The following is an 18,101-nucleotide window of genomic DNA, read 5'->3' as shown; positions in this document are numbered from 1 at the left end:
ACAAGTGACGTCACAGCCGGTAGCGCGGCTGTCTAAGGCCGTGTTCAGACACGGCGATAATCGCGCGGTGCCAACAAGGGTTTTATTATTTACTTGAGTATCGTCGTAACTGTTCACACGTAACCGTGCGGCTAGTCCAATCGCGCGGTAGCCGCATTTTAACCGCCGGAAAATAGAATCGCGGAATCCTATGAGAGCGTTTAGTTTCGTTGCGGGCACCTTCCAGCTTGCTGGAAACACGCGGAAGTGGTCGCAAACCAGGGAAAGACCCTCTATTCCCGCAGCACTACAGGCCGATTAGCCTCTTGCCAACTCTCAGCAAGATCTATGAGCGCCTCTCGCTACGACCCATACAGGAACATATTACCAGAAAGCAACTTCTGCCGGATTTCCAATTTGGATTCCGGCAGAACCACTCTGCCCCACAACGGATCATGAGAGTGATTGAAGCAGCCACAGAGGGCTTCAACCACAGAAGCTACAGCGGGATAGTGCTACTAGACGTAGCCAAAGCCTTTGATTCAGTATGAGGGCTACTCTACAAGTTGTACACACAAGGGTTCCCGGGAGCATAGTTAAGCAAATCAAAAGCTATCTCACTGATAGAACTTTCTCTGTCAAAGTAGAAACTGCCACCTCCACCAAAAGGCGTATTCGTGCTGGGGTGCCACAGGGATGGGTCCTGGGGCCCGTTTTGTACAGTCTGTACACTGCTGACACACTGAAATGGTACAGTAGTTTCCGCTCTATAAGCAGCAGATTTCGCTGCTCGCTCGCACCGAGAAATAGAAACAGAGGCGGCTCCGCAGCCAATTTTATTACAGGACGCGGCCGGCCGCGGGTGCAACAGAACCCATGTGGACGGGTGGAAAGAAATGTGTCAGGCTTCATAATAAGTATTTATATGTGTCGTTATTATGCATTTCTTGTACGTGAATGTGAATCTGCACATGAGCCGGCCGCGGTGGTCTAGCGGTTCTGGCGCTGCAGTCCGGAACCACGGGACTGCTACGGTCGCAGGTTCGAATCCTGCCTCGGGCATGGGTCTGTGTGATGTCCTTAGGTTAGTTACGTTTAGGTAGTTCTAAGTTCTAGGGGACTTATGACCTAAGATGTTGAGTCCCATAGTGCTCAGAGCCATTTGAACCATTTGAATCTGCACATGAAATTTCCTAATCTTCCTCACACCTTTCCGTAAAGCGTGGCCAAATCTTTGTTGGGAAGTAGTTCTGTAGTATAGTAGTGCCAACCTTACTCCTGCGTAGAGGATCAGAGAGACAGCACAGGCAGGTAAAAGACTTTCCAGTGTCACAAGATTTGGGGTGGAGAGGTTGGTCACGGACAAGTGGTTCGACCACCCCCTCCACCGGGGCCCAGGAAGACCTCCGGGTGCCCGCCATATTCTAGGAGGGTTACAGAAGACGGGTAAGTGAGCAGACGTGCCCTCAGTGCGTCTGTCTCAATGTTCACGCATGGAAGAGAGGTATTTGAATATTTGTTCTAATTCTTTTATTTCCAGCTTCGGATTGTGTAAGGTAATGAATGTGCTCGTTTAATTCCGGAAATTAGACCCCCTTGTGTTAAAGTATCTGGTTCCCAGTTTGCCTGTTATCCTCCTCACATAGTGAATGTCCTATGTAAAATATTGGGAGACTTTGTGGTATACATTTGGCCAACGCAATTCCGTCTTACCTGTAGAAATGTGCGTGCAGACTAGTATATAATATACCCGAGCTATAAGTTGTAAAATTGTAATATCTGTAAACTGAAACAATTGCTGCTATCGCTGTAAAGGCGAGTGATAATGTTTAAAATAAATAGGAAATCGACTGTCATCAATCTTTAACATACCTTAAAAATCACAAAGGAGTCAAGTTAAAGGAATTTATTTAAAATAAAAGCTATAGAATGCAGGGACCCACACACCAGCGTGTGAGGCCTCCAGCCCCTTGCCTAGTATCGTACAGAAAGGATACGCTCTCTAGGTAGCGCTCTCAAGCTCCTCTCCCCAGTTATCCGTTGCGCAATTTTGATTCAGGGCTTGACATCAAGTTTCATCTGGCGTCCCTAGGCAAGGAGGTAAGACGGTAGACTTTCAACACTAACGGCCCCCCTGGTGCGCACCGCACAGTACGCTGACGATACAGCCTTCCACAAGAGAAGTGCGAACAAGGACCTGGTCATCCGTAGGCTAAACGGAACCCAACTTCCATGGCGCAGAACCGCCAAGTACCTTGGACTTACGTGGAAACCCCACATAGACGGGGTCCACAGGAAGGTCTGTGCCAGAATGTCCATCCTGTACCCAATCCTCAACTCATACAGCTCCCTTCCCTGCTCAGTAGGAGTGAACGCGTATCAGGGCCTGATCTGGCCAGTAATGGAATACGTGTGCCCTGTCTGGGGATACGCGGCGAAGCAGCACCTGGACAAACTCCAGGGGCTGCAGAACCGCGCCCTCAGGAGGGCATTGCATTTACCCATTGGATTCCCCATAGATGATCTGCACGCCGCAGCTGAAATACCACTCCTGAGAGAGCGTTTCCAAGATAAGGCAAGGGCCTTCTATGAAGGTTCTTCCAGATCAGGAAACGCCCTCATCCACTTCCTAGGTCGGTATGACATGTCCCGCGACAAGCACAAGCGCCCCATGACGATCTTGGACGATTAAGTCGAAGAGAAAATCCCAATATCCAATCCCTAATCCTGCTCGCTCCCACATAACACCAATCATCTCGCCAACCTCAGGCAAGTACCAGACACAAACAGGACAATCATCACATTTCACAGACACCAAAAAAACTACAGATATAATCACACACACACACACACACACACACACACATACATACATACATAGGGAAGTAAAAGCCAAAAGGCTACAAACTCCCCCTCATACTTCCCCAAAGAGGGGAAAATTATAATATGAGAGTGAGTGCGGGCACCGCGCGGTTTGGACGTCTCATTGCCACAAGCTGGCAATGGATCGCTTCGACGCTACATTATTTATTGATGAACTGGAGAAACGACTTGCATTATGAGATCTTCAGAGGGATGAATATTCTAATAAAACTGCCAAAAACCAAGCTTGGCAAGAGTTGGTGGATATATTTGGAAATTATGAAGATACATTGAAGAAAAAGAATATTTTTGGTAAGTGGGTGTTTATTGAACAAAATGAACTTACATAGAACGTATATAGAATGATATTTTTGAATCTTTCCATCCAACACGCCCGTCACTCACAAAGAAATCGTGAATTTATCTCTAACTTTCAAAGCTGAAGGTGTCCCTCTTCCTGCATGCAACATATTTAGATTATAGATCTGTGCAGTATATAAACTATCTTCATACTTTATATTATCTCTAGTCCTCACAAAGTTGTGCAGTACACAACAGACTTTTATTATGTCTTCAGCAAAGTCTGTGTTTACATTTATAGGCCTATGAAAAATTCGCCACTTGTTTGACCATATGCCGAAAGTGCACTCTATGTAACGTCTGACTCTCGATGACCTATAGTTAAATATCAGTTTTTTATGTAGTAAACATTTGCCTGCACAGGGTCGCATTAAATTTCCCGCTAAGCCAAAAGCATAAGCTCCAATTATAACATTGGGAAGTGGTGTTGGATCTACATAAGATATTGGTTTGAGTTTTGGTATAGTCAATGATTTTCCTACAAGTCTTTTGGAACTTTTAAATACAGCTGAATCACTGCCCTTGCCATAAGCTCCGATGTCAACATCAGTAAAACGAGAGTTTGAGTCACAGAGTGCTAAAAGCACTATAGAAAAGAAATTTTTGTAATTACGATATAACGATCCAGAATCCATAGGCTTTATAACACGGATATGCTTGCCATCTGTGGCGCCAATGCAATTTGGAAAATTTGCATATCTTTCAAAGTCTTCCGCTATTTTCTTCCACGTATCTGCAGTCGGTTCAGGCTTGACTTCAAGCACCAACTTTTCCCACAATGTCTTACATACTTCGCGGACAATTCCTGTTACTGTAGATTTTCCAAGGCGGTATTGGTAGCTAATGTCTCCAAATGAACAACCTGTCCCAAGATATCTGAAACAGTGAAATTAATAATGTATTATTTCCAGGTGTATCGCTACAAAAATATTGGAAAAACATACGTGACTGCTATAATAAGGAGCTAAAGAATATCAAAACAGCTCCTTCAGGTTCAGGTGCTGGTAAAGGATCACTATTTTTCAAGACTTTCTTTTCTTCAGAGAAGTGTTGAACCAAAGATAATACTACTAGTATGAAAAAGCACCAAGGCGAGAGTCAAGAAAGACACACTGAAGTCAATAATGACGCCGGTGAAGTCAATAATGAGGCCAGTGAAGTCAATAGTGAGATAATTGCAGTTAACGCTATTAGAACTGAAATGCGTGTAATCAAACGGAAGAAACCCAAGATTACGCCAGAAAACCGAATCAGTAAATTACTACAAAAAAGTATAGAGTCGAGAAAAAATTTGGAGAAAGAAATACAAGAAAATCGTATTTCGAAACGAGATGATGACAAAATGTTTTGCTTGTCATTATACATTTCTTACCCCCAAGAACCATGGAACTTGCCGTTGGTGGGGAGGCTTGCGTGCCTCAGCGATACAGATGGCCATACCGTAGGTGCAACAACAACGGAGGGGTATCTGCTGAGAGGCCAGACAAACGTGTGGTTCCTGAAGAGCGGCAGCAGCATTTTCGGTAGTTGCAGGGGCAACAGTGTGGATGATTGACTGATCTGGCCTTGTAACACTAACCAAAACGGCCTTGCTGTGCTGGTACTGCGAACGGCTGAAAGCAATGGGAAACTAGAGCCGTAATTTTTCCCGAGGGCATGCAGCTTTACTGTATGGATAAATGATGATGGCGTCCTCTTGGGTAAAATATTCCGGAGGTAAAATAGTCCCCCATTCGGATCTCCGGACGGGGACTACTCAAGAGGACGTCGTTATCAGGAGAAAGAAAACTGGTGTTCTACGGATCGGAGCGTGTTATGTCAGATCCCTTAATTGGGCAGGTAGGTTAGAAAATTTAAAAAGGGAAATGTATAGGTTGAAGTTAGATATAGTGGGAATTAGTGAAGTTCGGTGGCAGGAGAAACAAGACTTTTGGTCAGGTGAATACAGGGTTATAAATACAAAATCAAGTAGGGGTAATGCAGGAGTAGGTTTAATAATGAATAAAAAAATATGGGTACAGGTAAGCTACTACAAACAGCATAGTGAACGCATTATTGTGGCCAAGATAAACACTAAGCCCATGCCTACTACAGTAGTACAAGTTTATATGCCAACTAACTCTGCAGATGATGAAGAAATTGATGAAATGTATGATGAGATAAAAGAAATTATTCAGGTAGTGAAGGGAGACGAAAATTTAATAGTCATGGGTGACTGGAATTCGAGAGTAGGAAAAGGGAGAGAAGGAAACATAGTTGGTGAATATGGATTGGGGGTAAGAAATGAAAGAGGAAGCCGTCTGGTAGAATTTTGCACAGAGCATAACTTAATCATAACTAACACTTGGTTCAAGAACCATGAAAGAAGGTTGTATACCTGGAAGAATCCTGGAGATACTAGAAGGTATCAGATATATTATGTAATGGGAAGACAGAGATTTAGGAACCAGGTTTTAAATTGTAAGACATTTCTAGGGGCAGATGTGGACTCTGACCACAATCTATTGGTTATGAACTGTAGATTAAAACTGAAGAAACTGCAGAAAGGTGAGAATTTAAGGAGATGGGATCTGGATAAGCTGAAAGAAGCAGAGGTTGTAGGGAGTTTCAGAAAGAGCATAAGGGAACGATTGACAATAACGGGGGAATGAAATACAGTAGGAGAAGAATGGGTAGCTTCGAGAGAAAAATAGTGAAGGCAGCGGAGAATCAAGTAGGTAAAAAGACGAGAGCTAGTAGAAATCCTTGGGTGATAGAAGAAATATTGAATTTAATTGATGAAAGGAGAAAATATAAAAATGCAGTAAATGAAGTATGCAAAAAGGAATACAGATGTCTCAAAAATGAGATCGACAGGAAGTGCAAAATGGCTAAGCAGGGATGGCTAGACGACAAATGTAAGGATGTAGAGACATATCACTATATCACTAAGGGTAAGATAGATACTGCCTACAGGAAAATTAAAGAGACCTTTGAAGAAAAGAGAACCACTTGCATGAATATCAAGAGCTCAGATGGAAACCCAGTTCTAAGCAAAGAAGGGAAAGCAGAAAGGTGGAAGGAGTATATAGAGGGTCTATACAAGGGCGATGTTCTTGAAGACAATATTATGGAAATGGAAGAGGATGTAGATGAAGATGAAATTGGAGATATGATACTGCGTGAAGAGTTTGATAGAGCACTGAAAGACCTAAGTCGAAACAAGGCCCCAGGAGAAGACAACATTCCATTAGAACGTTTTATTAGGTCTGCTCACATTCGCTCCCTTTAATGCGTGTCAGGGCGCTGATGACCTCGACGTTGAACGCCCATGAGCCCCAAACACACACACACAGAACTACTGATAGCCTTGGGAGAGCCAGCCATGACAATACTCTACCATCTGGTGAGCAAGATATATGAGACAGGCGAAATACACTCAGACTTCAAGAAGAATATAATAATTCCAATTCCAAAGAAAACAGCTGTTGACGGGTGTTAAAATTACCGAACTATCAGTTTAATAAGTCACGGCTGCAAAATACTAAAACGAGTTCTTTACAGACGAATGGAAAAACTCGTAGAAGCCGACCTCAGGGAGGATTAGTTTTGATTCCGTAGAAATGTTGGAACGCGTGAGGCAATACTGACCCTACGACTTATCTTAGGAGATAGATTAAGGAAAGGCAAACCTACGTTTCTAGCGTTTGTAGGCTTAGAGAAAGCGTTTGACAATGTTGACTGGCATACTCTCTTTCAAATTCTAAAGGTGGCAGAGGTCAAATACAGGGAGCGAAAGGCTATTTACAATTTGTACAGAAACCAGATGGCAGTTATAAGAGTCGATGGGCATGAAAGTGAAGAAGTGGTTGGGATGGGAATGAGACAGGGTTGTAGCCCATCCCCGACGTTATTCAATCTGTATATTGAGCAAGCAGTAAAGGAAACAAAAGAAAAATTCAGAGTGGGAATTAAAATCCATGGGGAAGAAATAAAAACTTGGAAGTTTGCCGATGACATCGTAATTGTGTCCGAGACAGCAAAGGACATGGAAGAACAGTTGAATGGAATGGACAGTGTCTTGAAAGGAGGATATACATCAACAAAAGCAAAACGAGGATAATGGAATGTAGTCGAACTAAGTCGGGTGATGCTGAGGGAATTAGATTAGGAATTGAGACACTTAAAGTTGTAGATGAGTTTTGCTATTTGGGGAGCAAAATAACTGATGATGGTCAAAGTAGAGAGGATATAAAATGTAGACTGGCAATGGCAAGGAAAGCATTTCTGAAGAAGAGAAATTTGTTAACATCGAGTATAGATTTAAGTGTTAGCGAGTCATTTATGAAAGTATATGTACGGATTGTAGCCATGTATGGAAGTGAAGCATGGATGATAACTCGTTTAGACAAAAAGAGAATAGAAGCTTTCGAAGTGTGGTGCTACAGAAGAATGCTGAAGATTAGATGCGTAGATCACATAACTAATGAGGAGGTGCTGAATAGAATTGGGAGAAGAGGAATTTGTGGCACAACTTGACTAGAAGAAGGGATCGGTTGGTAGGACATGTTCTGAGAGATCTCCAATTTAGCATTGGAGAGCAGTGTGGAGGGTAAAATCCATAGACGGAGACCAAGAGATGAATACACTAAGCAAATTCAGAAGGATGTAGATTGCAGTCGTTATTTGGAGATGAAGGAGATTGTGCAAGATAGGGTATCATGGAGGGCTGCATGAAACCATTCTCTGGACTGAAGACCACAACAACAAAAACGATATTCTCTCTCTCCAAAGGGTTTCACACTGTTATCAGAGAACATCTTCACAGTAGTCGGCATAAAATCAGGACCACATTGTTTTCCCGATAATATGTAATGTGCAGTAATATTTGATGGAGAAATGTCTGAGGACTTAACACAACCCAAGTAGTCAAAAAGGACTGTGTTCTGGGGCCATCACTGTCGGTAATATTTCTCTCATAATTGCTTTTACTAGTTTGAAAGACTAGGCACTCAGAATACATCTACATGAAAGAGAAGTCAGAAGACTTTTCAACATCATTCCTTTTAAAGTTAAACAAAAGGAAGAGGTGTAACTGCTCAAGAACTACTGCTTGCAAATGAATCTACAAACTCTGAAGAAGAGTTCCAAGAGCCTATCATGAGATATTCTAAAGCATATCAACTACTTTAGATTAGCTTCATCACCAAGAATAATATGGTTGAGGGAGGAAATGGACAAAGAAGTATCATTCTTCAAAGCACTGTCTTACAAATACCAATCGATCATTTGTTAACTTAGGTCCACTACGACATGAGTAGTTGATCAGTGCCATTTCTAGACGACCTTGACCAGGATAAGACCCTGTACCCTTCTGACATGTGGCGACCCCTTGGGGTGATAGGAATCAATCTCCCCTTCCTCTCCCCCTTTTTATTATTCCAGTTGTACAAGTTTTGTCATTCTTCAGGGTCTGTCCTCTGTAATGAAAATATCACTATGAATGCCAGCAGCAACAGCAGAGATTGATCAATGAGAAGAAGAGTAAGTAAATGTCCATTCTTTACTAGTATTATTAAAATAATTATTATTATCCTGTATAATAAACTTACATACTGTTATTGTTTGTTCCAACAGCACAATGGATGCCTGAGGCAATTCTAATGGAAATATTGGACCAGGAACTGCAGGTGTTTGTCTTACTAACACTAGTGCCATCAAAGCATCAGCAGTCAGTCTTCCACATTTATAGTACTATTCTGTACTGTCACAGCAGCAGCAGCCATCAAAACTACCACAACCCACTGAGCCTCAGTCAAGCATTTCCATAATACTGCTATTCACCAATGCCTAAAATGTGTAGAACTTCCAATAGCTCATTGCTATAGTTAAGTATGCGTTCTATGTGTGGGACTACCTGCACAGATGATGGACTGCATTGAGAGGAAGATGATGATCATGTATGACCTGTCATATACTGCTATTAGTATTCATGTGTTTGGAAGAAAGGTGTTCGTTGTCGATATATACGGAGAAGCAATGCTGTATGCAACTTAAGGAGACACACACATATTCATTAAACACTCAAGTGTCATCAATTTGCCTGAACTATACTGTGCATTAGCACTCGTGTCTGATAGATTGTGTCACTGATGCCCACATCACTGAGCCTCATACTATGACTTTATACAGTATTTACGCAATCAGAGTAAATATGAGGCAATAAGATCAATGTACAAATATATGTATTCATCCAGTGAAAAGTTTACAACAGTTGACCCCGTAAGCAGACAATCTCTAGAAGCAGAATCTACAAATGGAATACAGATGCATGTCACTGCCCCTACAGGTCTGAATACAATTCAGGTCAAATTTAAAGGCCTATAGACACTAATTCTTTGCAAAATATTGTAGAACCAAATAAATGCAATGTATGTATGTAAATAAAAATCGTAATATTTCCTACAATACTGTTTTATTTCCCTCCTTCCTCTCTTATTATTCAAACATTTTATATTTTATTGGAGAGGGCCGAATTTTTCCAAAGAAGAAGCTTGTTAAAAAAACAATTATCACACAAACTACTGCTACCTACCAAGTGTCATTGACTCCAGTGATGCTGCCTCAGCAACCTAAATTTGGTCGTGCTGAGCAGCAAGTCCACAGACTTCTGTGTATCGATTGATAGTGAGCAGAACTCAGACTCACGTCACTGCAATCCTTCTGTCACGCCACCGCTGACGTTATCACCTGTCTGTCTGCTCACCCCGCCAACCTGCCCACCTGCAATTTGAGACCACCCACCAAACAAGCCCGCAGCTCGACCACCCACCCACCTGCAGACCTTCCCATCAATGCTGCCACTGCTGCCGTCTCACTAAAAACGCCAGGCGAGGCAGCAACAGCAGGTGGTGTGTCAGAGACACTTAGGAAGAGGATGGCTCGAGACGCAATGCTCATCTCCCCCCTACCTGCATTGTCTTGCACTACCTGTCAAATATCTCAGTTGGCAGAGCTGAAAGTGCTGCATCCCAGGAGGAGATAAGAAGCATGCCACCCACCTACACACACACACACACACACACACACACACACACACACACACACACACACATCAGAAGGTAGTGGTTGTGCCACATCTGCCTTTGGCAGTAGTCAGCATTGAGATCTGACTTAAGAGTAAATGACAACATGTAGCCATCATAACTGAGTGAATAATAAGGTGTGTGATTCATAAACAGGAAAAAGAATCCAACCTATTTGCTAACCTGCAGTGACTACACACATATATTTGTTTTGTTTGTCAAGCTTCACAATACATTTTAATCGGGGTCAAAGATGATACGTTTTTAATTTTGTATTTGAAAGCTGCATACGCTTTTGCTAATATTACGTATGTACGGAGGACAATAACTCATTCATCCAGTCATGTGAGGACTCTCAAAGGGGAACCCTGTCGAAATACATAGCAAGACAGCTCTCATGTGAGGAGACGCCAAGTGATGAGAAAGTAACAGTGTTTAATATGACTTACAGTCTTAATATCAGTAACAGCATACGCCTCAGTGTAGGCATCATGTCAGATATTGAGCTCTGTCTAGTGATGGTTTTCTGAAATCCATAATAGTGTGATACCAAAGTCATGTTATCTGCAGTTGACTGGATATGCCTATGCAATAAATCAAAGCAAACCCCCAGTCTCTATCATTGATACTGGGTGAGCATACGACCTCCACAGGAGATTTTCATGATCAATTAAACTTTGAAATGAGAGAGAGTACACTCGCCTACAAGAACATATTTTAAAAATGTAGTGTATGCTGGTTACGTGATCCAGCATGCTCTAGACTTTTGAATAAGCTGGCATCCGTTTGTCTATCGATTCTACAAGAGAATACAGAGTAATCTGCTGGAGTCAGCGCGCAAAACTCCTCATCCATCAGAAGAAAACAGTGCTCAACTTTACGATTCATACTGTGCACCAATAAAAGTTAATATGTATGAACCAACTATTCCAGATGTAGGCACAGAACAACACTCATATTTAAATAAATGTGTATTTTTATACTCCGTTGTATTAGTTTACAAATTTAAAAAGCAATAAGAGCTAAATGTTTGTACACTATAAAATCCCTTGTGTGTTAATGTAAATGTATAGTCCTCATCACTGCTGAATGGATGAAACACAATCGTTACAAGGGCTTCATAGAAACCGACTGGTCCTGCAATGATGCAGAAAACAACGAGAAGAACACTGGATCTCTGCTTCCTGAAAATAAACATTCTGCGATTGTTGGACCATCCAACTGTGGGATGACCAATGTTGCTATATAATTGTTAACACATCTTAAGGAGATCCACTTCGAACATGTCTATATGTTCTCAAAAACCTTATTTCAGCCGTAATAACAAGGAGATTTTGAGTGGTGTCGATGGTGTAACCTACCAGACAGAAATTGGAAGCAGTGATATCCAGTTCCTGAAAGTGTAAAGCACAACAGTGTTTTCATATTTGACGATTTTGCAGAGGAAAATGAGGATGAAATTTGGAGATATTTTTGTTTCGGCTGTCATATGAAGACTGATGTCCTTTATTTGAGCCAAACATATTCCAGTATTCCAAAGCAGTTGGTAAGGGAGAATGAAAACCGTATTATCACTTTCAAACGGTACAATATGAATTTAAAACATATTTGCCGATATGGCATTCAATGAATTTTTTACTGTATGTTGGTACTGGTGGAATGACATGCAATATGGCTTTACATCATAAACACAGCGAGAAATTTGGGTAACGGACGATATAGATCAATCTTTCAAGAGTTTCTACTTAAAAGGAAGTGTACCAATGTGTAACTGCATCAGTATATTGTAGGCTATGGATAAATTTGCACGAATGCAGTGCACTCATTCTGGATGGATGGCGCAAAGACCAAACATCTGTCTATATGCTGACAGAAAAATTTAAGCAATCATCACAAAACTAACCGAATTGTACAGCATTATTACCACGGTAGCAGCTACAAAAAGCGAGTTGCATGAATCCAAGGTAGAACAGATGAGTGACAGATTCCAGTGATGTGAATCGTATGTCAAAGCAATCAACACAAGATTAATGGAAGTGGATGGCATTATCAAGGCAGCAGCGATGAAAGGCGAGTTGTTTGAATCTAAGGTGGAGCTGTTGAATCACAGAATCCGCCGAAATGTGCCATATGTTGAGAGAAAAGTTGTAAGACGTATGCTTTGCCGGCGATGGGCGAGGCATGACAGAATCTCTGACCAGAGAGTAGTTTGTAGTCAGTTGTTGTGTCGCTAGTCTGCACTTGTCTGCGCGAGTAGACAGTAGTCTGGTGGAGTCGGCATGTGTTGGCTGTGTGCTCTGCTCGCGACTCTGGTCAGGACTCTGGAGGATGAGTATTGTTGTAGAAGGTAAAGAAGCAGTCTTGCGTATATTTAATAATGTATGTTAATTGTAATTTAATTTGTTCCAAAAAAAATGCCCCAATAATAATTTTTATAATATAAAGTAACTCTTTTAAAGAAAAGCATTCATTTCAATTTAAAGAATATTTCCAATGCATGATCGTTCCTTCCAAGAATTAAAAATATATATATATATATATATGCCAGCATTGCACGAAGCTGTGTCGAAAAATATCTAATTAAGAGCAGATATATTTGTAGTTTTTATTGAGGTAAGAATTTTTGCTTTCTTTTATTCAAAATACAGGCCCGAGGCGCAGTGTTGCTGTCGTCATAAAATTTATCAGGTTACTTAACGTTTTTATTATTTTGGTGTTTAGGAATTTTTCTGCTTCGAACTTGACATTAAATGAGAAAAGAATTTTGTGGGAACATTAAATGTGAATGCATTTCTGCGCACAGACTATAAATGGGAGCCAATTTTGTTCAGAGGTTACAATTATTTAAAATTCATGTAATTATTATTCTTTGGGTAGGTTACACTTGGCTCATTTTCATTTAACATTTTCAGTGGGGAGGTTACACTTGGCGACATCCGGCCAGGATCGTATTTCTTTGTGAATCTTCTGATAAGTAGACATATATCTGCTCTTATTTACTTTAATGTAGTTTGCATCTGGCGCAACGCATTTTCTAATTTGTCACTCTTTCTTTCACAGATCATCGGCAATTTGTTGCTATTTGTTGTATTTGTGTTTGTTGCATTTTTGCATTGTCCTTGTTTCATTTGTGCTTAATTTTGTATTGTGAAAAATGCCGCGAAAAACTGTTAATAGTACATCGCGATGTGTAATAGATGAAATAGCCGATTCTAATAATTAGACCGATAATACTTGCGACAATCAGTGTCTTAATGACAGTCCTCCATTTACAGACAATCAGTGCGTACTGACCACTAGTAATGATTTTTAACCTAGTGATGAGCAAACAAATTCAATTGTGTCCTCTGTTAATTTAACGACAATTGATGACGCGAGTCGTTCTGTTATAATGAACGCTGCCCAGCTTGAAACACCCGGTTTGCATAATTTACGAAATGAACAGACAAATTTTACTAACGAAAATGAACAGAATACTCAAAATACGATAGATTTATTTGATTCCGATTTAGTGACCAACAGTGCACATTCTATTAGCAAACATTTTCAAGAATCACAGAATGACCAAATGGATACACAAAACGTGACAATTGCAGGTACGCCATCAAACAGCACAGAGAATAGAGTAGGTAATTTTAGTTTGGATCAAATTATGGCATTGCTGCTACAAATTAATGAACGTAATAAAAAACAAGACTAAAATTCCAAACAACAGAATGAAAGACAAGAGAACAATTACAAACAACTTAATGAAAAATTAGACAACAATTCCAAACAACTTAGTGAACAGAACAAACAACTTAATGAAAAACAAGACAACCTTAATGAAAATTTCAAACAACTTAGTGAACAGAACAAACAACTTAACGAAAAACAAGACAACCTTAATGAAAAATTAGACAACAATTGCAGACAGCTTACTGAACAGATTACAGCCGTCGCCGCACAATGTCATGATACTAAAGAACAGTTACGTGAGGAAATTGAGGCTTCTGCTAGGAAAAGTAGTGAAGAAATTAGATCTGTTGCTCAAGAATTAAGAGATGTGCAAACAGCTACAACAGAATCACTTAGAGACGAAATTAGTGCAGTCGCTAAACAATGCTCTGAAAACACAACGCAGTTACGCGACGAGTTTAAATTAATGTCAGCAGAACTTTCGCGCACACTGGATGCAAAGGTAGACGCGAAATTCGACCAAGAGAACAGCCAAATTGACGAACGTTTTAATCACCACCTACAAAACAGTGAAACGCATTACCGTAAATTCATACAGGAACAAAATAAAGTAAAACGACAAGTCATGGAAACAATTACTGCACAGAGACAGGAAGATAAACGTAAATTGTTTACGAAAGCAAAAACATACGTAGACAACAATATTTCTACAGTATCAGACGAAATTAACACTATCAAACAGTTGAACACCGAATTGCGTCATGAAATTTCCGATCTTAAAACAAAAACAGACACACACACGGTAGAGTTTCAGACAGTGACCGACAGACTTGAACAATTAGAACTAATTCAGGATTCCGATGTCATCAAAGCAGACGTTAAAAAATTGAACGAAACAACACGTAAAATACAAAAACAGATTAATGCTTGTGACACTAAAAACGATGATCAGGTAAAAATACTGACTGAAAAATATGATGAATTGGCCAGTCGTATTGACGTTATTGAAAGTAATAATGACAGCAAATCAGACGATACTTCACCGATTTCGTTTAATCAAACACCTGAATTCCAAAATCTACAGCAGACAATCAGTGACATAGATTCGTCTAATAATACATTACGTAGAAAATTGTCAACTTCACAGCAAGAGGTAACAGAGATGAAAAATGTTTCAGCGTTTAACACATCACAGCAGACGCCACTTTGCGAACATTTGTCACACTCACACAGCCAGTATAATTTAGGTCATTTACAGAGAGTACGTGACTTAGATTCCGAACAGTCACAGACAAACAGATTCTCATACAATCCAGAACCTGTTCAGACATACAGAGACGATAATTTTGATAATAAGCAATTTTTATTCGTAAAAAAATCTAAGGTATTTAAAAATGACAGAGCACAGGTACACGCTTTGAACTGGCTACGTCAATTTATTTTTGTACTTTCAACAGCATTGTCTGTAATGCAGAAACTAGAATTAGCATGGATACAGCAATTTGCTTTTGAATTTTCACCGGCATTGCCTGTAACGCAAAAGCTAAAATTTATTTGCAGCGCGTAATTGACCTCAGGGGATTCATTACACTTTAATGAATATGTGCCGTAGCGTGCACAGGGCACTGAGCCGTAGTAGTGCTATTTCATTTTTAATTTTCTGCACTGCTGCCTTCTCTTCTACTATCCTTTATATCTATCAAAACAGCTCTTTAACTATCGATCTATCTAGAATTAAGAAAGAGTAAAGAAAACCCGATAAGACAAGTTTTACCGAAAGTAACAGTTTTCATTAGACGCTCCAGAAATGACAACCACGAGAACTTTAATAACAGACAAAAAATTTTAATCATCAGCAATCGTCAAAATTATCTGCAACAGCGAACGCATTTTGGTAACAATAGAGCTTTTTCTCTGCAACAGCAACAAAACCAACCGGTTAGCGTACCTAACCAACAATGTAATGCACAAGGTCAACCAAGCTTTAATGTTTCGCCGCCTACACGTATAGCACCAGCTCCAACAAATAGTAATGCACAGCAGCAAGGGAATCAGTACGTACAGAAAACACACTATTTAAATTCCTATCGCAATGCACCGTATATAAATGACTATCATGACAGACGTAAAAATAATGAGCACAATTTTCAGCGTAAATTTAATAACAGTCGATCTTATGAGCAGCAAGAAGATCAGCCACAACATATTATCATGAATGAACCAGACACTAGGTATCATCCCGAACGTAATACGTCAGGAAGAAATAACAGAACAGTACAAATAGTGGAAATGCCACAGCATCCTCCTGAAAATAATAGCACGTCAGATAGAATTTGACTAGATACAGTACAGGTTGCATCTTCCAGCAACGTAAGCAATACTTCAGATACACAGAATCTTGTTCACGAAAATGTTATTTGAAACATGCCTCGTTGAATGCACCTCTTTTATCATACCCAGATCTTACTAGAAATTTTTCCATTGCCACCTACAGTTCTCACACCGCTTTAGGCGTACATATTTTTCAGGAAATTGAAGAAGATGGTTGTACAGTAATTAAAAACATCGTTTTTGCAAGTCGCATTCTGTCACCTGCTGAACGAAATTATTCTGTTACATAACTTGAAACATTATGTGTTGTATATGGAAGACACACTACCGTTTACACAGATCATAGAGGGATACAATTTTTACTTTCGGCTAAATTTACACACGACAGATTAAGTAGATGGAAACTTTATTTGCAGGAATTTAATTTTACAATTGTTCACTTTCCCGGTACACAAAATATTGTAGCAGACGCACTATCCCGTTCTCTTAACAACAATCAGCAAGACATCGCAACCAACTTCTACAAAGCAAATTTCAGCGTCATGTACATTCAACAAGTTGCATTTGAAAATTTCATTTCGTCGTCATTACGAGACATAGCACAAGAGCAGAGTAAAGACAACGTGTGGAAAGAAATTAAACACCTTTGGCAAGATAGGAATAATGTTACCATTAGAAACCATTACACTGTACGCAATGACATTCTGTTTCGCCACTCTCATCCTGACAGCAACAATTGGTTATTATGCATTCCTGACGAACTTGTTAACAAATTAATCTGGTATACTCATTTAAGTTACGCACATTACGGAGCCAGAAAATGTTTTCTTATACTGAGACAGAACTGTAATTTTACCAACATGGAGAAATGTATACGACGAGTTTTAGCGTCATGTAAAATCTGCCAGAAAGCCAAGTCAGACACGACTTCACATATTCCTCCGTTACATCCCATTGTACCTGTTAAATTGAGACACATGGCCGCTGTAGACATTTTTGGTCCGATTCCCAGAACTAATAGAGGTTTTTGCTACATCTTTGTCGCTGTTGAACTCACTTCAAAATTTGTTACCTTCACTCCTTTACGCAAAGCTACTGCTAAAACTGTTTCGAAAGCATTTGTAAAACATTTTCTATTTCATGTAGGGCATGTGTTGAAAGTAATTTCCGACAATGGATCACAGTTTCGATCTGCTATATGGACACGTATGTTACGAGCTAGAAACATTTCTCCGATCTATATATCCAGGTACCATGCTTCTTCGAACCCTTGTGAACGATTAGTGAAAGAAATTGGTAAACTGTGTAGATTATACTGCCATAAAAAAACATATTGATTGGGACACATACATACTCTCATTCCAGGATGTAATTAATTCCATACCAAATGAATCTACTATGCTATCTCCGTCTGTTATACAGAAAAATGTTGAACCACCTAACAAAATTAAAGAATTAGTAACCTTTCCGACATCTCGTCGACTACGACACCATGAAATAATTGACATTGCGCTGAACAACATCAAACGTGTCGCAGAGCGCCGGAGAAGACAGCAAAAACAGGTTTGTACACGCCGTGACTTTCACATTGGACAGAAGATATTAGTACATACACACTATTTATCCAACAGAGGAAAGAGCAGATGCAGTAAATTTGAGCTTCTATACGCAGGTCCATATCGGATTCGCAGCATTCCTCACCCCAATGTAATACACATCGAAACTTTGAGAACCAGAAAAACCAAAGGGAACCACCACATCTCCAACATCAAACCTTTTATTGAATGAAGATACTTTATGATTTATCACACTGTAATGCTATTTGCT

This window comes from Schistocerca cancellata, chromosome 5 (assembly GCF_023864275.1).
Source record: "Schistocerca cancellata isolate TAMUIC-IGC-003103 chromosome 5, iqSchCanc2.1, whole genome shotgun sequence".
NCBI lineage: Eukaryota > Metazoa > Arthropoda > Insecta > Orthoptera > Acrididae > Schistocerca > Schistocerca cancellata.
The sequence above is the reverse complement of the archived record's forward strand: the minus strand, read 5'-3'. Positions refer to the sequence as shown.